Source organism: Phocoena phocoena, chromosome 4, assembly GCF_963924675.1.
Source record: "Phocoena phocoena chromosome 4, mPhoPho1.1, whole genome shotgun sequence".
In the NCBI taxonomy this organism is placed as follows: domain Eukaryota; kingdom Metazoa; phylum Chordata; class Mammalia; order Artiodactyla; family Phocoenidae; genus Phocoena; species Phocoena phocoena.
Window position 1 is genome coordinate 128,880,113 of NC_089222.1, and position 24,457 is coordinate 128,904,569.

The 24,457-nt window shown below is 35.1% G+C and overlaps 1 non-coding gene across 1 annotated transcript; it reads right to left on the minus strand.

The window, feature by feature from the left end:
• Positions 1-16,278: 16,278 nt before the first annotated feature.
• LOC136122977 (small nucleolar RNA SNORA51) lies at positions 16,279-16,409 on the minus strand. Its single transcript, XR_010655866.1, has one exon. It is a non-coding gene; the product is annotated as a small nucleolar RNA SNORA51 (small nucleolar RNA).
• Positions 16,410-24,457: the final 8,048 nt, after the last annotated feature.

The following is a 24,457-nucleotide window of genomic DNA, read 5'->3' on the forward strand; positions in this document are numbered from 1 at the left end:
GCTACTCCTCCAGACCATCTTTCTACTTGGGGTGACTAGAGGAATGATGATGCCTTTCTCTGTAATAGTGACTGGGGACAATGAGTAATCTTTTATTGGGCAGATGGTTAGGAGGATTTGATAAGGAACTCATGGACACCGAGGTGGAGATTCCATTGGTCTGTTGACTATGTAGATCCAGACCTCAGATGAAAAATTAGGGCAGGGATATTAATGTGAGAATCATCAGCATTTAGGAGGTTGAAGTATATGGAAATAAATGGGGCCAGGGAGAGTATGGACAGAGGGGAAAGAAAATACTCAAGGTCAGAGCCCTGGCAATCCTAATATTTTAAGCGTGAGCAGAAGGAGGAGGCAACAAAGGAGACAATGAAACGGAAAATAAAACAGGAAGGTCACTGTCCTAGAACTTGAGGAGCGAGGATGTTTCAATAGTAAAAATTATTAGTAATCTATTAATTACATTAATAATATTAATAAAACCATCAGTAATTATTGCAGTTTTGTGCCATGGACTGTGATGGTGGTTTTACTCACGCTGCCTCATTGAATCTTCATAACCATCCTAGTTACTTGTAATTATCACCTCTAAAGTGAGGCTCCAAGAAATTAAATCATTTGTCTAATATCACACAGAAAGCAAGTATCAGAGCCAGGATTTGAAATGTAGGGAACTACTGTTAAAACTTTTGCAATTGGCCACAGATCAGAAATTCTAATACAAAAAAGTTAAGAACTAAAAATAATTTGATACATAAGAAATGATGGAGACAAAAATCAGATTTCAATTGGTTAAGGAGAAAATGGGAATTTTAAACAAGTGATAATCCAAGTACTCTTTGTAGAAATTTGATTGTGAAAGTGTGAATGGAAGGGAAGAGAGTTTTTTTTTTATCTACTTTTCTAGAATAGTAGAGCTACTGAACTAAAATGCAGTTAATAAACTAAAGAAATGGGAAGTTGGTTCAGAGAGAGACATTAACAATTTCTGGAAAATGGAAGTTGATAAAATTCATAGAAATAGTGAATGGTATAAAACACCGACCATGAAAATAATATTGAATTTTTCCTTCTGTATGTAAACTCTATTTGAATATTTAAAAGGATAGTAAGTGGCTTTTGATCACTTTATGTTTTTGCTTTTTTTCTGTTTCATGATTCTTGATCCTGTGAATGGTGATATTTATGCATTTTCATTATTTATAAAAAGTTATCCAAAAACCTTCTTACAGTGCTTGATCAGCTGTCTCCCAAATTTCATTTCTGTATATACAACTTTGCAGTTTACCACAGTGGAGAGATTTATGAGTGGACATCTTTCCATCCAGTGCTTAGAGACGCTTCTCACATTTTACCAGTTTCAATTGACAAAAGAATTTCTTTTCCTCTTAGATTTTCCCTAACTGCTCAAGAATTTGGAATGGCTATATGGATGAAACAAATGACTCTTCTGACGTTGGATGTTGAATGGCTTTACTTTCTCACACATTCTTGGACCTTAGAGTGTTTTTCTCGTGCAGGGCCTGTGACCTACAGATGGCTGTGGTATATTCAATACACTGAAAAAAATACAAAGATGTTCATTATTATATTATTCTACATTTTTCCATCTTTTCTCGTGGGATTGTTTCACAATGGCTAAGTTTAATGGTCATCATTTACTGTAAAAAACTGGTGGCACAGGGACTCAGGGTCCAGAAATTTATCTCAGCAGAATGGACTTATAAAATGCCAATCCATATAAACAAGGGAATCATAAATTTTAGTAGAAAGTTGATACATATATATCTCAGAAGGAAAAATGTTTCATTAGACAGTGTAAAAAATTTTGAAGGAAAAGTTATTAAGAAATGTTCTAGATTTGAGAGTGAAAATACACAGTAAAATAATATTTTACATCAGATAAATAGGAAATTATATCAGAAATTGTGATTACTCTAGTAACAAAAAAATGAAATCAAATACATTTCACTTTTAAAATTATTTTTATATTTCTGGGTGAGCCGATTATGACATATACTTGGAAACCAAATATTAATGTTGATCAATCGTGGAATAGAAGTAAATAAAGTTTTGTGTTGAAGAATGCTGATATCTTCAAAAAAGCCAGTTTTGAGATTACTTAGTTTTCTATTTTGAGAAGTGATAAAATATTAGAGCATCAATATGAGACTTGCCTGATACAATATTTTCTTCCTGTTGAATAATCACTTACTAATACCAAGCCAAAATTTTTCTAATTTTGGTTTGGTTTTGAAACACATCTTCACAGCTAATGGGTGTTATAGAAGGACTCATAATAAAACATACTCCATAATCAGAAGAAAGGTTAAGGGGAGGTAAGATAGTGGTTAAGTTCAAGGGTTTGAAGTTACATAAACATGGCTTCAAATCCTAAGTTTTACTGTGTGACTTTAGGCAGACTTTAGTTTTTCTATTAAACTTTGCAAAGACTTGGCTTCTTCACCTGCAAAATGCTGATGTAATACTGCTTCAAGAACTGAAGTCTACCACCTTAGAAAGAACTCAGTAAGTGGTGCAGTTGCTTTTGGTCAAAACAAAATGGTCCAAGTTGCGGAATTGTGTTCATCAAGTTGATTGTGGTCAATTATTTTGGAGTCCTCGGGGCTAGGGCTGAGGTAAGGATGTAGGGAGGCACACAGCCTTTTGTGGGAGGTGGGTGGATACAGAGTGGGGATAAGAACCTTCCCAAGGAAGCCTGATGCTTTGGTATTTGGTGGAGACTTGGCAGTGGAGTGCTGGTTGAAGGAGAACTAGTCATTAAACTGAATGCTCTTGCCCTGTTCCAATGACCACATAAATGAAGAAATGGGAGGAAAAGTAAAGAGATTAGTACATGGGAAGATGGCAAACAGGATGGATATGGGCAAGGAGCTTAGAATTAAGGTGGTGGTGAAAGCAACTACCTAATACGTACATGGGGAAAGCATGTGGGGAGTCGACAAATGTGAACTAGGCCTCTATAAGTTATAAAGTTTACAAATGTGTGTTATTGGCATTATGATGTTGAGGAATGGGGTGGAATAATGTAGCATCAGAGCCAATTTTGTGAACTTATGACCTATGCAGGCACATAAGACCTTGTGCTTACAAAGAAAGACCCAATGCTTAGTTTAACGTTTTGCTGCAGCCATCTTAGAATTCTTAATATTTTTGAAAAAGGGGCCCACATGTTTATTTTACATTGGGCCCCAGAAATTATGCAGGCATTCCTGTGTAGCATGCCTATTTTAGATAAATGTTTTTTTTAAAGTTTCATTGTTTTTTTTTAATTGAAATATAGTTGATTTACAATACCGTGTGAGTTTCAGGTATACAGCACAGTGATCCAGTTTTATATATATATATATATATATATATATATATATATATATATGTAATGAATATATATATGTATTAGGTTATTACAAAATATTGAGTAGAGTTCCCTGTGCTATACAGTAGGACCTTGGTTATTTGTTTTATATACAGTAGTGTGTATATGTTAATCCCAACCTCATAATTAGAATAACAGTTTTTAACCAGAGTTATTTTCCCTCTCACCCTGCCCAGGGACACTTGGCAATATCTGGGGTCATTGTTGATCGTCATAACTGGGGGAACAAGACTGGCATCTATTGAATAGCACCCAGGGATGCTGCTAAATGTCTTTTAATGAGCAGTGGAGTACCTCACAATAAAGAATTATCTGGACTGTAAGTGTCAGTAGTGCTGAGGTCGAGTCACCCTCATTCAGTCTGATGGCAGTTTTATTAAGGGCAGATCTATCTATGGATCTCTGGACAATGTTATTGTTACCTAATTGGGAAGGTGCAAAGTTAACTGGTAAACTTCAGGTGAACTAAACTCCATACAGTACTGAGTTGCACCTTTGGTATAACATTCCTGCTAATGGAAGGATGTATTTTTATAACTGAGTCAAGACATCATAAAACTGAACTGACTTGATGCCAAAGAAGACTCATTTGACTTGGCACCTATAATTAGCCCACCAGCAGCACCTGTGTAACTCTTATGATCCTTATTTTTTAAACTGGCAAAGAAAAGATGGATTCTGGCTGACTGGTGAGAAAGTTTCTTTTCTAAGTGCCAAATCAAGATTCTTGCTATAGTTCACTTCTGGGTCAGTTTCCTCTTAGCTCAGAGAAAACATCTCACTCCCTTATGTTCATTGGTTAAAACAATACTCTGCAGAAAGTAGGATTTTCTTAAAGATTTTTGGAATAAATATTGCAGCATGTAAAGAGGGCTTTGTCAGCTACTTCTCTGATGTTTTTGTTCATTTGTTCTCGTGGATTACAGAGATTGAGCCAAATAGCCTTGCACATTTGCGATTATTTTACATGAACCATAACTGTGGGTTTCCTCCCTACGTAGGCAGGATTGCTTCAGCCACAGGGAAATTATTTTATGGTCACAGATCTGACACCTACATCTGAGGGTCAGGCCAGAAATGTGGATATGTATGGCCAGGGACATAAAATGGAAAGAGATGATGGGAAGTGGATTGATTTATTAACAAGACTGGAAAAGAAAAGTAAGATGCGTGCCGTGATTACTCTGAGGCAATCATGGTGGATTTATGTAAGAGAGTCAGCAAGGTTGATTTTAAATTTTAATTTTAGATCATGGAGTTTTTCTTAACATTTCTTTCTCAGATGTTTCTTCTCACTTGGCATGAGAGTTCTTTATCACTCTTCTGGAAAGACTTAAGGATTAATTGCAATTAAATTACATTATATCTGCAGGAAATTTAAATGTATTCATGGATTCTAAGTCTGATTTCTCTGCTTTCCAATCATTTACACATTGGTTGTATGGACTTTGTAATCCCATTTGAATTTAAAAAAGTGATTTTCATGTTATTATTATAATGACTGTATTTAATAGCTATCCTAGAACTCAAGACCACAGAGAAAGTTCACACAATCTGGAGTCTCTCAGGCCCTTCAATACCTGAAATGTTTAACATGAAGGGATATTTTATATGCTAGAAGTACTTATCATCCCTGATAAAGTCTTAAGATGTCTACTCTTTACAAATAGTACAAACTAAAAGGAATAAAACCAGTCCTCTTAAACTGAGTAATGTTAGTGTATTATTTATTGTCTTTTTCCTATGTGGACAAGTCAAACTTTGTTCTTTGACACGTTTACACTGTTTTAATAGTGTATTTTATCCCTAAAGGTATAGAGGAAATAACTTACATTATTGTTGATTATTATTTTCTAAGTTAATTATAGTTTAATTATTCTTATCTAGGGAGATTATTCCTCTCTAAGAAATTTTTTTCTCTCTGATTAAAAAAAATAACTTCAGAAGTGTATTAGTCAGAGCTCTCTGGAGAAACAGAACCAATAGGATTATAGAGAGATATATAAGAGAGGAGATTTATTGTAGGAATTGGCTCACACGATTATGGAAGCTGGTAAGTCCCATGATCTGCCATCTGCAAGCTGGAGAACCGGGAGACCCAGTGGTGTAATTCAGTCTGAGTCCTAAGGCCTGAGAACCAGGGTAGGGGGAGAAGGCGGTAATGGTATAAGTTGTAGGCCCAGTCAGATTCTGAAGGTCCAAGGACCTGGAGCATCGTATCTGAAGGACAGGAGAAGATGGATGTCTCAGCTCAAGCAGACAGACCTCTTTCAGAGATACCCTCATAGATACACACAGAAATTAAATTTTACCAGCTATCCGAGCATGCCTTAGCCCAGTCAAGTGAGCACATGAAATTAACCATCACAAGATGTTAAGCTTGGAGGGATAATTCTTATAAACCATTCCGTGTAGGAAAAGGAATAAGAAAAAAATAAAACGTATTTTCTAAGACATGTGGTCCCCCCAAATTATGTTGAATTCCTAACCCCCAGTACCTCAGAAAGTGACTGTATTTGGAGATAGGGTCTTTAAAAAGATAACTGAGTTAAAATGAGGTCTGAAGAGTGGACTTTAAGCCAATATGACTGATGTTCTTACAAGAAGAGATTAGGACATGTACACAGAGGGAAGACTATGTGAAGACACATGGAGAAGATGGACAGCTGCAAGCCAAAGAGAAAGGCCTGGAAAAGATCCTTCCTCCATGGACCTCAGAAGAAACTAACCCTATGGACATCTTGATCTTGAATGTCTAGCTTCCAGAAATATAAGAAAATAAATTTCTGTTGATTAAGCAACCCAGTCTGTGGCATTTTTATGGCAGCCCCAGAAAACTAACACAGCATATAACTAGTGTTCAGCATGAACCATGGATTTTGTTTTTATCTGGTATTTTTAACATCCATTGCAGTACTTTGCAAATAACAGAACTTCAGTAAGTGTTTTTGTTGTTGTATGACTCTTTGGGATGAGATAGGAAGAGGTATTTGTCACATAAATGACCAGATATTTATCAAAACTTCATGTCATCACCCACAGTTGCCTAATCAGGGTCTACATGCCTCAGTCCCCTTGCATCTAAGTGGGACATTTTATTATTTCTCCTTGTCAGAGTATGCTAGGGTGCATTTTCCTGATCAAAGAAGGGAAAAGCACATGTGCCTTCTCCATTGTTTTTTCCTTTCTGCCTTTTGGACGTCAAAGCCCAAGGCAACATCTTACTGAAGATTATGGATCTTTTATCCATCTGAATCCCTAAGTGAGTGAATGGAGCAGAAGCACTTTCCTCACTCAATTAGCCCTCATGATAAAGCATCTTCAGGGGACTGTTACTTAATTGAGAAATAGCCTCTCCTGTGTCAAACCACTGAGATTATGCAGTTCATTTGTAAAGCAGCTAGCATTACTCTTAAGCTGTATAAAAATTGTTGTATTCGGTGGGTGCTGCTGTAATAAAAACCTAAAATATATGGTACTGATTTAGCAAATCAGGCAGCAATCAAAGAGAAAACTTATGCTGCAGAAAGAACCATGTACTGTAATGGCAAAACATTAAAAATGTTGCGTAAAATTTTGCCTGTAATACATTGGAATGCCAACTAGTTGTTTACTAAGCTTGTAGGGGAAAAGGTTGGAAAGTCAGCTATTAATAGCTTATGTTGGTTGTCATTTGCTGAGTTTAGTAAATTTTCACAAAGAAAGAGATGAGTTCAAGCAACAATTGGTTTGATTGGGAGCATACTTAGAAGAGATTAAAATTGTGCAGGAATTTGGGGCCTCTCATACCGGAAAGGCCTCCATTGCCCAAATGGGAAGAGAGAGACCTAAAAACCTTTTAGTTTCAAGGACCCATTAAGACTCAGCACTACATCAAAGATCATATGAATTGTGGATCTTCCTTGCCATCCTATTTGTATAGTGGCAATGTAGCCCGCACGAACTTGAAAGGGAGAACTCTTAGGCCTAAGAAACCAATGCATGAATCAGGTTGAGGACAGTATCTAGAAAGAACTTTGGGTTTTATTATTGAAACATGAACACAAAGAATTCAGGGTAGGGTTGCCAGATTTAACAAATGAAAATTCAAAACACCTAGTTAAATTAAAATTTCAGATAAATAATAAATACTATTTTAGTATAAGTGTGTCCCAAATATCATATATTATATTTATTATAGAAACTATTACAGGGAGCATGCTTATATTAAAACATCATTTGTTGTTTATCTGAAACTCAAATTTCACTGGGCATCCTGTATTTTATCTGGCAACTTTAATTCAGAGGCCTTCAGTCTTTTGAAGGGAACTATATTATGAAGAAGCCATGAGCCCAAACAAAAGAAATCTTTGAGTACTGGAGCCTTTAAACCAAGACTTGGGCTCCAAAAATTGTATGAGCATGAAGGGAGCTGGGAAATCTGAGAAGCCCACTAGGAAGGAATTACTTCCTAATGCTTACTTTAGATGTGACCACAGAGAATAATGCTTAGGAAGAAATCTTCCAGAAGTCAGAGTCAAGGGCTGCAGGGAACAATGGACAAGGGCATTCCTTGGGGTCTACTGAATGAAATGCTTCCAGTGCTAAGGGATTAACACCTACAGGAGGTTTTCCATTATTTCTCTGTGTGTTGCTATTGAGTCTCCTATTTTCCCTTGTCATGGATGATAATGATCATGTGCTAACCTTGCTTCATCATTTTATTCTGATTGTGAAGAAATGAGTGGATGTGGGATGATAACTTGCACTTTATGATTTTCTAGAGCAGGAGGAGCCCTATCTGGACTGGAAAGTAGAAATCCTAGACCTTGAGCTGGATGCCATAACTGGGTAGCACTTAAGGTGGTTCCCCTAGAGAGAGTGTAAAGCTTCTCTGTGTGGGAAAGGTCTACACATAGGAATTTGGAGGCCAGAAGGGCTGAAAAACCTAAGTCAGGGATTATTTTTTCACATAGTGTATGCCAGACTCAGCAGATTTTTCTGTCCTGATCCAAATGGTAAATATTTGATACTTTACAGGTCTACAGGCAAAATAGAGGACATACTGTAGGTACTTATATAACAACCATTTAAAAGTATAAAACATATTGTTAGCTTGTGGGTCCCACAAAAATAGGCAGTAGGCTGGATTTGGCTTAAGATAATTTTCTGAACCTCTATATAGAGCTGATGTTAGAGAACAACTTCCTGCCCAAGGATTTTATTCCTTAGGTTCCCTTACCTTATGGTAGGGTCATGTGACTACTTATGACCAACAGAATGTGAGCAGAAATAAGTGTGGGTCATTTCTGGTGCAACAGTCCACAATTTTCTTTCTTACTCCATCACCTGATTGTCACACACAGGATAACCTGAGAAGTCAACAATTAAAAATGCAGAACAAAAATCAGCTGGCCACTAATAAAAAGACAGAGCAGCTGTCTACAACCCAGGAACAAATGCCTTGGTATATTATGTGGAAAAAGTAATACTTTTCTATTATTTAAGCCATTGAAATGATGTGTGTTTTATTTATTGCTGCATCTGGTGTTGTGCTACTTAAAAGACTGCTCATTTCATAGATATGTTCCAAGATTGAGTCTTTATTTAAATACTGTATCCCTCCAGAAGCCTAGAATTGCTATCCATTAAAAACAATTTTCTTCCCCATATTAATTTTGACAGATCCTAAATTGTGTTCACTTTTTTTCACTAGTACATTGGATCCATTCTTAGATTAGTTCATGTCACATTTTAACTGGCTTTTGACTTATTTAATTAGAGATTTTTTTTTCCAAATCAATACACAAATTATAAAGTTATATCTTAAAAAATATGTTTAAATGACATACTAATTAGCTGTTAAGAGAGGAGTTGATGAGCAGTGGAAACTTTGAAGCTGTATCTGGTATCTTGTTTTGTATATGCATCCCTTATCACTATATCGGTGAGAAATAGGTCATCGTATAATATCCCCCATGATCTTTATAGAAAATACAAACTGAAATGAACAGGAAGATAATTTTTCTGTACCTTTCTAATTTATACACTTGTATGCTCATTAACTCGAAAGAGGGGAAGAAGACCCTTAGTGAGGCATCTGCTCCTTCTAGCATCTCCACTGCTCTACCAACTCGACAAATATGAAGTAAAATTTGATGTCATTTGTATAAAACTGAAATGATCAAATATTCATTAAAAGGATCAGAAATCATTGAACCTTAGAAGGGGTGCAGACCCAATACAGAAGAAAGTAGAATGATGAAGTTAAGGAAACTGAGATGCTCCTAAAGTAACTAAACATATTTGTCGTATCACCAAACAAAACAGATCAGAGAATTAAGGATGTCTTAAGACTCATTCAATGCATATGGGAAAATAAGATCCACAGTTAAATAAAGGGCCTGTATTTTGAGCATCTAGCTCTAAGCAAGAAGTAGTTTCCTGGTACTCTTTTGCAGCTAAATATCACTTTCCCTTTGCAATATCAGACAATTTGATACACATGATATTTTATTTTATGTTTTTTTTATTGAAGTATAGTTAATTTACAATGTTATATTAAATTTGGGTGTACAACACAGTGATTCAATATTTTTGTAGATTATACTCCATTTAAAGTTATGACAAAATAATGGCTGTATTTCCCTCTGCTGTACAATATATCCTTATTGTGTACTTATTTTATACACAGTAGTTTGTACTTCTTAATCCTCTACCCCTGTCTTGCCCCTACCTCCTACCCTTTCCCCACTGGTAACCACTAGTTTGTTCCCTATATCTGTGGGTCTGTTTCTTTCTTTTTTATGGCTGAGAAATATTCTATTTCATACACACACACACACACACACACACACACACACACACACACCCCCCAACTTCTTTACCCATTCATCTGTTGATGGACACTAACTTAGGTTGCTTCTATGACCTGGTTATTGTAAATCCTGCTACAAGCATTGGGGTACATGTACCTTTTCCAATTACTGTTTTCTTTTTCTTCTGATATATACACAGGAGTGGAATTGCTGGATCACATGGTAGTCCTATTTTTAGTTTTCTGAGGAACCTTCACACTGTTTTCCACAGTAGCTGAACCAATTTACATTCCCACCAACAGTGTACTAGGATTCCCTTTTCTTCACCTCTTTGCTAATATTTGTTATTTGTATACTTTTTGATGATAGCCATTCTGACTGGTATGAAGTTATATCTTTCTGGATCTGTGTCCCATGGCAACAGAAACAAAAACAAAAATAAACAAATGGGACCTACTTAAACTTAAAAGCTTTTGCACAACAAAGGAAACCATCAGCAAAACCAAAAGACAACCTACTGAATGGGAGAAAATATTTGCAAATGATACGACCAATAAGGAGTTAATATCCAAAATATATTACAGACAACTCAATATCAAAAAAACAAACAACCAGATTAAAAATGGGCAGAAGACTTGAGGAGACATTTTTCCAAAGAACATATACAGATGGCCAACAGGCACATAAAAAATGCTCAACATCGCTAGTCATCAGAGAAATGCAAACCAAAGATACACAGGCTATTTTAAAATATAATTTAAAGTTATGTTTTTTTAAAATGTATAATATATTTGAATGATCACACTGTGTAGTCCCAGAGTTTCAAGGGGTGTTATTTTTCTGATGAAATATTTACTTCATCATCTGTAAAAGTTATAAAGGGATAGACCTAGAAATAATCATCAGAAATATGGGTAGATATGTCATGCATAATCATGTGAATATTTGTTGATGTAATTAGCGAAGCTCAGACCAATATAAATCATATATTTCAAAAAGAAATGATAAATACTATGTTCCTAAAATGGTAGGAAATTTCAGACAAAATTCCAGCTGGTAGCTACTCTCCTGAGCTTTCTCACCTGTCTGGTGCCTTCAGCTTCTGAGGCTTTCTGGAGCCGGGCCTCTTAAGGGATTTCACATCACCACCTTGGTGTCTACTTTCTGTGGCCTGCTAATTCAGTTACCATTTGTCCATGAGTTTTCCAACTTCTCGAATTTTATTGCTATTTTATCCTTCTCATTACTTTTATTTTTGTGGGTGCGTGACCTTTTTGGGAACCCCCCCCACAACTTTTGTTGACATATTTGTAAGGTCTCAGGAGAATGTGGAATCAAATATCTATCAAATCCACCATGCCCATTTATAACTTCAGAGTATTCTGTAATAGAGGATAAACACAGTTTGATGATGCTGGAAACTGAGTTTTGAATAGGCAGAGTAGTTTTTCCAGAGGGAAATGTCTACATTTTATCAAAATAACAACAATCCTCTTAGGAATGATCAGGATCTAACCACCAAGGATTTGTCCCTAAATTACTCATGTCATTAAAACAGAACAGAGCACGGTTAATAGAATCCATCCAGGCTTGTTATAAACAGCCAGGATCTTACATGGGGAATTTAGTCTCATTCTCCTGGAATCCAAATCTTGTACCAATTTACTCTAGGCTAGGAATGTCCTTTTGTTTTTCTCTGAAGAGGAAAAACTATGAAAATGTAATTAGACAGTTTGTTCTTGGATATTTTAGATTTGGTGGAGACAGCAAACTTTTTCTCTAGAGAGCCAGATAATAAATATATTTGACTTTGTAGGCCATAATGGTCTCTGTTTGTCATTCAAAAGCAGCCATAGTCAAGAGACAAAAAACTGGCACTTCTGGGGTGCATTGTTATAGGCTGATGGCTACACAAAACCATGGATACATTTTCAATGAAGCATTTCAGAAGCCACATAACAATGTAAGAAGACAAATTATTATCTTGATTATCACTGCCATCTAACAAACATTAGTTCCTGAAAAATAATTTTCAGCTAATTGGGAATTTCCTGTTACCCAAGAGATTCCCCCACAGCTGCTAAAACACAGGTACTTTTGTAAACCATCTGTCATAAGAGGGAGCTTAAAGGCATGTTTAGCTAAAGTTAAAAATAGTGCTTCCCTGGTGGCACAGTGATTGAGAATCCGCCTGCCGATGCAGGGAACACGGGTTCGTGCAGAGGTTCGGGAAGATCCCACGTGCCGCGGAGCGGCTTGGCCTGTGGGCCATGGGCCTGCGCGTCCGTAGCCTGTGCTCCGCAACGGGAGTAGGCCCCGTCAGTGAGAGGCCCACGTACCACAAAAAAAAAAAAAATAATAAATAAATAAAATAAAAATAATAGAAGATGCTTCATATTGGTATTTCCTTTGTTTTCATTATTTCATCTTTCTGAGTAGCTCTATGAGATAGCATAAGGTAGTGGTCATCAAATGTTAGCATGTATAAGAATCACAGGGAGGGTTTGTTAATACACAAATCGAATCACACAGGGAAATCCTCACTCAGCACCTACTCAAGTAAATACTCTAGGATTGGGATCTGGGCCTATGAATTCTTAAAATTTCACCTTATGAGATTTCAGTATTCAATTGGATGTGAAATGAGTGGCTAGAATATACAAATGTGTTTTTTCCTTGGTGCTTTTGTAGAATAATTCTATTTTTGAAATCTTGCTTGTATCTGGCTATCAGTAAATCTGGTTATTAATCATTAGAAATGGACCTCAGAAAGGAAACTATCTCCATCTGAGAAGGTCACAAACATGGGCAACTGCTTTTGATCTCAGAAGACTTTCAACCTCCACCATTCTTCTGTCTCTCATGGGTAAGGAAAGTTGATGAAGAAGTCAGTTTTCCAAGTTCCTTATTGAATGATGATGATAATAATAATGATGATAATTTAACAAACAAATAAATTGATGTAAAATAGTAATTTCTATTTACTAACACTCTCTCAGCCTGGATAACTAACTTTATCTACTGAAGCATTGAGTTCATTTTATAACATGTCCCATATTGGATTTAATACTGATGCTTTATATTAGATTTTTAGTTATGACATATTTTTTCTTCTGCTGCTAATGTAACTGGGAAGACCAACTGTGATTTCAAAACAGAGTCACATTAAAAAAACATGTGCCTTGTAATACCTGTGGATTTATGGGAAATGGTAAAACAAGATAAAAAATTGCCGAAGACTAGACTGTGCAATTGCATACTTTTCCTTAGCTAACAGCTGTAATTCTTATTTTTTGATTACAAATATCATGTGATTTTGGGGGGAGGAATTCAGAAGCTGTAAATTATTTTCAGTGTTACTTTATAAATTACATTTTTTAAAAATTTATTGTCTTTTATGAGCATATTCCCTTGTTCTCTTTTTTTCTTCTTAATCATTCTCTTGAATAAGTTAGGCTTTTAAATCTGTTTTCTTTGGAGTTCAGAGTTTATTCTTCAAATGTTTAAGGCTTTCCTCTTTATCTTGTTTTGTCTGCTTACCTCTACTAGGATTCAAAGTTGAGTGGAAAAATACTGGACTTCCTTTGTAGGAGGTTTCTGTTTACAGGGTCCATTGCCCCCTTATCTATTTGACTTTGCTCTGACATTCCATTTGGAAGCAGAGTTATAAAAAAAGCATGAGAACCTTCTGGAATTTCTTTCTAGAGGTTATGATGCTTTTTGATAATTCTGACTCATATTTTGACTGATAGTAGAAAAGGACCATAAGAAAATACTGCAAGCAAGTTACTTATTTATTATTTTCAATGATCACAATGATCTGGTATCCTTTAAACATCATCTGAGGGAAAACAGGGAGCCTGTTCTTGCCCAGTTTGCTACTTTTCTTACTGAAATCATGGAATCATGTAGGTAAAAGTTTGGGGAAGTCCTTCAGCATTGCAATAAGTTGAGCATTAGACACTGATTACTTTTGGATAAATATAATTTTCGAAAGCATATTTTTAATTTTAATTCTTTGTCCTGACCTCCCCCAAATCATTTGGTCTGCAGACAATAGAACTGTTAATAAACAAAAATATGAAAGCCATATAAAAGAAGGGAAAATATAATGCTTTTGCAGAAAATGCAAGGCAATTTAGTACTTTGTTATAGAAAAACAATTGATAATGAGTATGATACAGCATTATCGTTGTGTATTATACCACCAATTGTTATCCCAAGGGACAGAATCCAATTGGGAGAGAAAACCCAGCATGATTAACATCTTATGTCTCACTTTTTCTGTCTTGATCAAATGCCCCTTGTTTAATGACTGCTCAGTTGCTATGAGTTTTACTGACCTTTCCCATGTGCTTTGGAAACCCATACAAATTCCCTTTGTCACTTGCAGTTTCTTTACATAGCATTTATTTCACTCTACCCAAATATTTGCTATTTTCTTTTCCTGTTCTCACTTCTTTTTTTCACTGTCTTTTCATATAGATGAGATTACTTACTTCTTCACTACTCAGGCCATATATTTTCTACTCTGCTCCCATTTTTGGCTGGTGTGTGCTCCCAAAGATAGATCCTAGGTCACCAGGTTTACAAAAGGATTCCATTCTGGGTATCTGGTCCTTTTGATGACTGACTTCATAGATCTACTGACTAGTAGGGTTGAGAGTCCTTCATTGGACAGATGACAAACCTGGAAAAACTATTGTTTAAAGAGGAGAGAATTGGTCTCAGAACCAGATAATCTGGCAGAACCCCAACTGATCACTGAAAGGTTGTTTCACCAGTTCCTTTCCTTTAAATGATTATAAAATCTTGTATGTTTGTTGTGAGGACTAGATGAAATAATGCTTGTAAAGTGCTTAGCACAGGTTTTGAATCACTATAGGGGATAAATATCTATTGACTCTCAAAAGAGAGAAGATTGTACTTTACTAAAGGCCACAGGCTGAAGACAATCTAGGATCTAAGGAGATTTCATCTAAGGCCTGTTTACCCAAGAGGAATAGGTTTTTTTCAATCACTCCTTTATAGAATTGCATAGAACATAGGAGTTAAGGAAAATAAAGTGTAATAGAGAAAGCGAAATGATATAAGACTTCACTTTGGGTTTCCAGCCAACTAAAAGAAATGAATGATGGAACTTCCCTGGCAGTCTAGCTGTTAAGACTCTGCACTTCCAATGCAGCGGGTAAGGGTTCGATCCCTGGTTGGGGAACTAAGATCCCACATGCCATGGGCCATGGCCAAAAATAAATAAACAAACAAACAAATAAATAAATAAATGATGCCTTCCTGATACAGATAATAACCTGGTGCAGAAATGAATTAGAATTCTGAAAAAGGAGGCTCAACTAAGCTTATTTGCACAAAACCTTTTTCAACTAAATACAGAGGGATTGAAAACTTCTTGAGTTTTTCCAATCCTATTTGAGAGAAAACAGAAGAAAGAGTTAGAATGATTACATCAATTTATATGATTCTCATCAATAGGAAGTAACTGATTGGTTCCTGGTTAGAAAAGTATGATAGAAACTTAGGGAGACGAAGCCATGCCATTTCACTTTATTGTTTATAGTAGCAAAGGGCTGGAAGGAAGAGTCCAGTGTGAGCTGCCATCTTTAGGAAGACAGGCTTTAAAATGTTCAGAATAAAGAAATTCCTAGCTTGAAATTCTGAAAGATAGAATGTTTTGAGAGAAGAGATAAACTTAAAAATGCTATAATTTTAACTATAATCACAGATGTTTTCAATCCTAAAATAAAGGGAGATGAATATCTTAAAAATGGTGTCTCTATAATGAAGTTATAGAAATAAAACAACATAGAAGTTAGGAGTTTAGGTTTTGGAGCCAGATTGCCTAAGTTTAAATGTCAACTGTTGCATTCACACATGGAGTGATACTGTCAAGTTACTCAACCTCTCAGAGCCTCAGTTTCCCTGCTAAGAAGTAGAAGATATACTTTTACCTACATTTTAGGATTTTGTGAGAATAAAATGAGTAAAGAACTTACCAAACTTACCAGAGTTTCATGTGTAGAAAAAAAAAAATTATAGGTATCATTATTAGTTTTTTTTCCCTCAACTCCATGTCCCCCTATTCATAATACAGACTAGGCAAAGGACCTGGGCTGAGGTGTACATAGAATAGATTTATTCTGCCTCCTCATTCTGTACAGTTATTATAAGCAAACAGCCTGTGTAAGCACTAAGAAGCCTCAAGGTATTATTTAAAAGGAAAAGTTATAGAATACAGATAGCAAAGAATGTTATAAAATTACTGTGTACACACTAAGATAGTCAAAAGGGAGGCATAATCCAATTGAGCAGAGTCATACAAACAATATGCTTTTCCCATTACAGCAATATGATGAACGAGAAAAAGATAAACTTAACTATGTTCAGTAATGTAACACTGAGGGATAAAAAGAAAAGTAAATGGACTCTCATTTTTCTTGAGAATTATCTGATAAGAATAATCTGCAGAAGGAAAGGGATAGGAATGAACATAAATAGAACCAAAGATAAATGAACATTGGATGAGCAAACATCTAGGATGCTTTAAACAACTAAAAGTCTTGTCTTTAGAATAAATTGTATATGATTGGATAAAGATTTTTATTAAAATGTAGAGATTGAAAAGGTTCTGGAAAAGTGGAGAAAAACAAATGTCTTCCAGCATTCCAAAAGCGAAAAGAATGAATTCCACACTTAGCAGTATTATTAGTGGTAATAATAGTAATTGTGGTAGTAGTAGCAGCAACAGCAGCAGTAATAATAGTAGCTAATATTAATTGCATACTTACTATGGACTACCATAGTACATGAAATACTTAAATTGATTTTAACTTCAAAAAATTATATAAAATATGTATTATTATTCATATTCTACATATAAGAAAAATAAGGCTCAAAGAAGTTGAGTAACTTGACCAAAGTCATGAAAGTATGCAAATGTGGAGCAGAAATGGAACCCAAGCAGCTTGACTCAGGCGTCTTTGTTTTAACCCTGTTCAGTAATGAATATATTACATTTTTGAAGTGTATTTAACTTTAGTTTGCTGGGGCATTATGTTATAGATATCTAAAGTAAATAATATGTAGGCTTTATTTGAAAAACAATTTTGAGAGAAATAGAATGCATCATAACTTTTCAATCTGTCTGTTCTATTTCTTGCTAAGAAATAATAATAATATGACATTTGGTCAAGGTGACTTGACTTGCTGACCAAACATTTGCATGGTGTCTTTATTGAATTTTGTGTTGTTTTATTTTCCAGCTAGTTGCTTCATGACTCCTTGACATCTCTAACAAAAACTAATAGCATGAAAAACAGTGATAAATTGGGATTGTCCAGCACAGTACCAAAGTTGATGCTTCAGCATATTTGTTGATGGTGTAAAGACTACAGTTATAATAAAAGAGCTCCACCCATTTCTTATGTAAATTATTTGATGACACAAAGACTAGGGAGCTACTACTATATTGTTTGGAAGTTAGTGGCCTATTTTTTAAAACAATTTTTTCTCTGCTTTCCTTCTCTACTTACCTTGAAGTCAAAAGATCACTTCAAGGTGTTAGAAAGCCTGATTTCTATGAGTATGGAAGATTGGATATAGAATTCTAAATTGACAGTCTTTTACTTTCTGGATGTTAAAAATGCAGTTCATTAGTATCTGTTGAGAAGTATGCAATTATTTTCATGCTTATTCATTTGGAGGTAATGTGTCTTTTATCTCTGGATTCTTTAAAGATTTACTCTTTATAATAGTTTTTAGTAATTTGATAACAAGGCTCAATGGTTTTCCCTTCCTTTCTTCCTCTCTATCTCTTCCTTCCTTCTTTCTTTTTATTTATTTAATTTTTCACCTTATCTTTATTATTGACTAAGGTATAGGGTTGTAGTATGGAACATATTTTCAAACTCATTTCATATATACTTTCATATTTGTTCTATTAATAGAGCCAAATTTGTCAATTTCACATAGTAGGTCTCCAAGGGATTGAACTGAATCAGCCTGAGATATATTTTTCCCTACTCAGAGATACTCCTATGAAACAATTTAAAATTCCAAAGAAATATATAGGAGATTATACTATAAAAGCAAATAATAGAAGTTAAAAAGCATGTAATTACATATTTTACCTATGCCAATTTTCTGCTGGATTTTTGAGAAAATTCAGTACCTTATCTCTTGCAGAAACTCTGAATTTGACCTCTGCCATTCATTTGATTGTTCCTTCAGTAAGTTGCAAATGTCACTTTTTATCTTATGAAATTTGTACTAATGTACTAACACTTTCTTTTCCACATTTCTTTTGTTCAAAGTATAGCAATACTTTACATTAAAATCAATTTGATTAACAGAAAGAAAAAATTCTACTGAGATTTAGCCTGTATCGCTATCATTACCAGTAACATCACCAAAGGCTCACTGAACTAGAATATAATATTAAAGTGCAACTTAGCATTATATGGAAAAATAATTATTATACTCAAATAAGGAATGTTTTAGATAGAGAAAATAGCTTTATTCAATAAGGAAAATTCAGTGAAAAAAGTAGAATGTACTTTAGACTTTGAAGTAAGTCAATGAAGTAATTTCTTACATTATAATTCAACTCATAGACATAGGTAGATAATATCTCTTTCAGAAATTCAAAAATTTAGGAGTTTAATTAAAAACATTTTCATTTGGGGTCATGCAGAATCTGATTATTATTATTTTTATTCATCACATAAAGAAGGATCAAAATTTATTATCTTACTGAGTGAAAAATTATTTTGTAAAATAATTATAAATTATATCTTACTTTATAATTTGTACAATCTGCTCACACATTAAAAATATGACACTTATGAAACAATATTCTCAAGAGCAAAATGTGATATCTATTATAATTGAACTATTTTCTTGACTAAATAATTGATTTTGTGGTTTCTTTCTTTCTTTAGTCATTCTTTTTCTAAAAATGTGGTTCCAGCTACAAAATTTCATATGCCAAATTCTGGAAAGGTATCTAACACATAAGCTCATACACAGCCTTATTAAAACATCTGTTTCATACAATACGATCTGTGAAAGATATCACATTTAAAATTCTGCATTCCTGAAATCGATAAAGGAAAGGTTTGTAGAATAGAATTTCTAGCAAGAAATGATAGCATGGAAGGAGGCCCAAATTGGCTGAAATTGCTAATATAATCTAAAAATATGTACAGAGTAAGATGAACTAAAGCAAGATTAAAAGAGCAATGTTTTTATTCATTTTTTTTCTTCATACTTTTTAGAATTTTCTCATTTGTTTGAAGCAAAAGAAACTATTTGGACCATGTCCTTTAAGGCCTGTTTCTCTTGCTGGTTCCTTAGGCTATAAACGAAGGGATTCAATAAAAGGGTAACCAAGGTATCGAGCACAGCTACTCCTTTGCTTAAAGTCACTCTATCATTTGCTGATGGTTTTATGTACATGAAGATGCAGCTGCCATAAGAAATGGGAACTACAATCATGTGGGAAGAACATGTAGAAAAGTCTTCGGTCCTTAGCTGAGCAGGAGGGAATTTGAGAACTGTCTTGATGATATAACCATAGGAGAGAATCACTAACATCAGTGTGACCATCAGTGCCTTTCTTTTTTCTTTCTTCCTTCCTTCCTTCCCTCCTTCCTTCTTCCTTCCTTCCTTCCTTCCTTCCTCCCTCCCTCCCTCCCTCCCCCCTCTCTCTCTTTCTCTTTTCTTTCTTTCTCTTTCTTTCTTTCTTTCTTTCCTTTCTTTCTTTCTCTCTTTCTTTCTTTCTTTCTTTCTTTCTTTCTTTCTTTCTTTCTTTCTTTCTTTCTTTCTTTCTTTCTCTGTGCAAGATACGTATGTACATGCACACAGACAAAAAGTCTTCAGGCTTGCATAGCCATATCGTCTTTCTTTTTTCTCTGTGCATGTAGGTTTATCCTGCTTGGAGTTTGTTGAGATTCTTGGAAATGTAGGTTGATAGTTTTCATCAAATTTAGAACACAATTGGCCATTATTTCATTAAATATTTTTCTGGCTCCCTCTTCTTTCAGGCACTTCCATTACACAGATGTTAAACCACTTAATATTGTTCTAGAAGTCACTAAGTCATTTATTTTTATTAGACTTTTCTCTCTGTATTTCATTTTGGGTGGATTCTATTACTATTTCCACTTTTAAATCTCTGTTTTTCTCCTCTTCTCTCCCCTTTTCTTCTCATTATGCTTATGCTTTTCTTCAAATAATGGAGTACTTGAATATAATTATAAAGGCTGTTTTGACATGTTTGACTGCTAATTACATCATCTCTGACATTGTTTTAAAATGTAAGTTCTTTTATTATTCAGTTATGACAAGGCCAACGGATCAAGAGACAATTGCCATTGAAAAGATAACTTACTATATTCACAGTCTCAAGAGGATGAGGCATACCACTCCGTGAGGGGTCACACAGAGTCAGTCAGGAGGCAGTGAGAGTGAGGGGAAAACGTGGACACCTTTGTTGTGGTTTTTGTCGGAAATATAGGAGAGTTGGTATAAGAAGGTTTGGAGCTGGCTATTTTGAATAATTTGAGTAATGCATAAGGCTTGTCTCTAGTTGTCTGGTACCTGGCCCTGGGTTGATTAGGGCAGTGGAATAGTGGCCCTGAGTGAGAGAGCCTGAGAAAGAAGTTGGTTGGGGTGTGCACTCAGGATTTGTTAGTTTGCATGTGAAAGGTGTGTTTCCAGATAAGTCCTTTACTGTCTCTAGGAATTGTCTGACCCTGGAAGGGCCAGTCCCTCCAGGGTCAGCAAGGCCCCAAGACATCAAAGCATCAAATACAGAAACTAGAAAATGTTGTTGTTACAGATATCTCTGTATCCACATTTATACGGATTGATTTTTCTCCTAGTTATGGTAGTATCTCCCTGCTTCTTGGACTGTTTAGTACTTTTGATTAGATGTTGAATATTGTGAAATCAGACTCGGGTCTGGAAACTTTTGTGTTTCTTTAAGAGTGTGACTTTTGTTTTGGTAGGCAGTTAAATTACTTGCAGATTAGTTTTATCCCTTTGATTTGTGTTTTAAGTTTTACTAGAATGGGTCTAAATAGATGTCACTCCAATAAGGTGCTTTCAGCCCTAATACCAAGGCAGAAATTTACTTTTCTTTATGGGATCATTTTTTTCCTTATTAATGAAAATCATGAATGCTTACAATACACTAATAACTGTACTAGAACTGTGCAACAAAACATGGAAAAGGTGAGACACTATTTTCTCATAAAACTGTTAAGTAGAGTTAGGCATGTGAACTAAATATTTGACTGACAATGGCACATGAAAAGTGTGATACTGTACAGATATTTGGCCAATAATAAAGTACACAAATATGATAATACTTAAATTACAATGGATTCAGAGTAGTAAAGCCTGGAATAGTCTGGTAGGGCTTTACAAAAGGTACATGCTTTAGAATTTGAGTGTCTCTTATGTGTTGCTAGCCTAGTATTATTCTAGGTTGTAGAAATAGCATGACAGAATACATCCCTGGCTAGAAGGAGCCTATCATCTTTTGAGGGAGAAAAACAAGTAAATAGTACTACTAGAAGGATAATTTTTTGTGCTATGACAACAGTAGATATGTAAACTAGTTATTAGGCATCAGGGAAACCTTCCAAGAGAAAGTTGTATTAACTGAGACCAAATGATTACTAAAATTCAGTCAGATAAAGGAGCAAGAGAATAAGGAGAAGAGTTAGAAGTGATTCATAGCAGAGGAGATGGCATGAGTAAAAACTTAGTGGCACAAGAATAGTGAACATTTGTGGAATGAAAAGTGTAGTAGTTTGGTACTGCTGGAACATGGTAGTTAGAAAGAATGAAATGTGGTCTATAGCAAGACTAGATAGGTAGACAGAGGCCATATAATGGAGTGTTTGCAATATAATATGAAAGGGATTGTATCTTGACCTGAGAGCAATGGGATCACTCAAATGGTTTTCAGTAGTGAGTGTTATACATATGGAAAGATGCATAGTTAATAAATCTATAAACATGAAGCTTAGGAGAAAGAGCTGAGATAATATTCAATGCTGAACCTTGAAGGATAAAGAGAAGATGCATCATGTGTATTACGTTGCTAGAGCTGCCATAGCAAAGTACCACAAATTGGGTGGCTTAAACAATAAGAACAGTTATGAAGGCTAGTGGTTTGAGAACAAGGAATTGGTGGGGTTGGTTCCTTTTGAGGGCTCTGAAAAGAAATCTGTTCCATTCCTCTCTCCTTGGCTTGTAGATGACTCTCTTCTCTCTGTGTCTTTACATTGTCTTCTCTCTCTACATTTGTATGTCCAACTTTCCCCTTCTTATAAGCACATCAAACATATCGGATGAAGGCCCAACTTAATGAACTCATTTTATATTGATTACTTCTATAAAGACCTTATACCCAAATAAAGTCACATTCTGGGGTGAGAAAAGCTAGGGCTTCAACGTATGAATATTTAAAGGACACTATTCAACCCATAAGACCATGCATATAAGAGTTGGAAAGGGAGAATGACTAAGCTGTCCAAACACACATAATGGTTAGAGATAATTAACTCACATTCCTGTAGTTGCAACACCTATGAAGGAAAATAAAACAGATAAACATAGGAAGTAAATAATGCTGACAGTCATTATAACATAATAGATTAGCTCTGAGAAAGTTATGAAGTAGAAAAATTTTGCATTGAGACATCTTTCTCTGCTGTGTTGAGAAATGATGATTTTTAGAATTCCACTGCCCATTTTGGTTTATAAATTCTCCATTTAAAAATGAATTACAGTTTCATCCCTCTAGGGGTTGGTTACTAGGCTATAGGACCACTGATATTATTTTTGCCTTGTTACCAAATAAAGATAATGGTCATTTTTATCCACTTCTTTTAGCCTTTAAGTCAGGGTGTGATTAAATAAAATTCCATGAATAACTTGATCACTATGAAATGAAATCTGCCTCACTACGTTTGCATTCAGTTGGTTACATCAGCTGCTGTTTCAAAGTTCTTCTCTCAGCAACAATAAAATACTCAGCCTTGATATTCCCATAGAGAATAGAATGAATTCTTTTGACCTGGAGCTATAACTAATGGCAAAGTTGTAGAAAAGTCACACCCATGTTAAAATAGATGCATTGCTCTTACCTCTAAAAAGACAAGCATTATTAAAAATGAAGTCATGTTTTAATATTTTTTCAGCTCAAGAATTAAGTGCTAATTTATTTCTTCCCTGAATTTGTTGAAAACTATTTTATTGCTTGAGGCAGTACTCAGGAAATCAGGATTCTGGATTTTGACTTGAGTCCACCATTTTGTATTATGTTTTGCAGGTTTTGGCTTCATTGTGTTTTCCCACAGCTTCCTAGCTTTCTGCATAAAATAGGCCAGTTAACAGGAGCCTTAACTATCTAAACTTTAATTACATAAGGAGAGACAGACTCGATTTGCTACCGTTCCTAAAAATTCTAACTTAGGACTGATGCCCATTCCCCATCAATTAACTGTGTCCAGGTGTGGAATCTTGGAGAAAGATACTGCCCATCTTGGGTCAGATAATGATTGCTAGAGAAAGCTATCATGAACAAGAGCTATGGAACTAATTGCACATGTGAGCACTCGTAGGAAACATATGTATGGATTCAAAGAGAGGTGAAATATGAAGGAGCAAAGCAATTTTCAGAAAACTGAATGTGCTGAGTAGATATCTCCTTAAATAGGTATCCCACAATTTTGTTTCTTTAAACCTTGATTAAATTATATATTCATTCTTAATTCATTTTCAGTGAAACCTTTTTGAGTATCTCTGTGGCTGGCACTGCTCTAGGGTTTGATATAAAACAATAAATAAAACAAAATCCATGACATCATGTTGCTTACTTTCTGGTGTGGGGTTAGCAGATGGGCAGTAAACAAATAAAGACATGAATTAAATACCTGCCCAATGGTGTAAGAACCGTAGAGAAAAGTTTAAAAAGTAAATAGGGAGAGGAAAAACTAAATTGACAGTTCAGGTGCTGTGTTATATTTGTGATTAGCAAGATCTCTCTTTCTGATAAGATGATATTTAAATAAAGACCAGAAAGAAGTGAAAGAGTGACCCATGGGGCTCTCTGAAGAAGGAACATTCTTGTTTCAGGAAATGGCATATTAAAATCACCTAAAATGAACAAAATTTTATTTTGTTCTTCATTTTTACTCCCTTTCCCTGTTTTATTATTATTTTGATGTCTTAT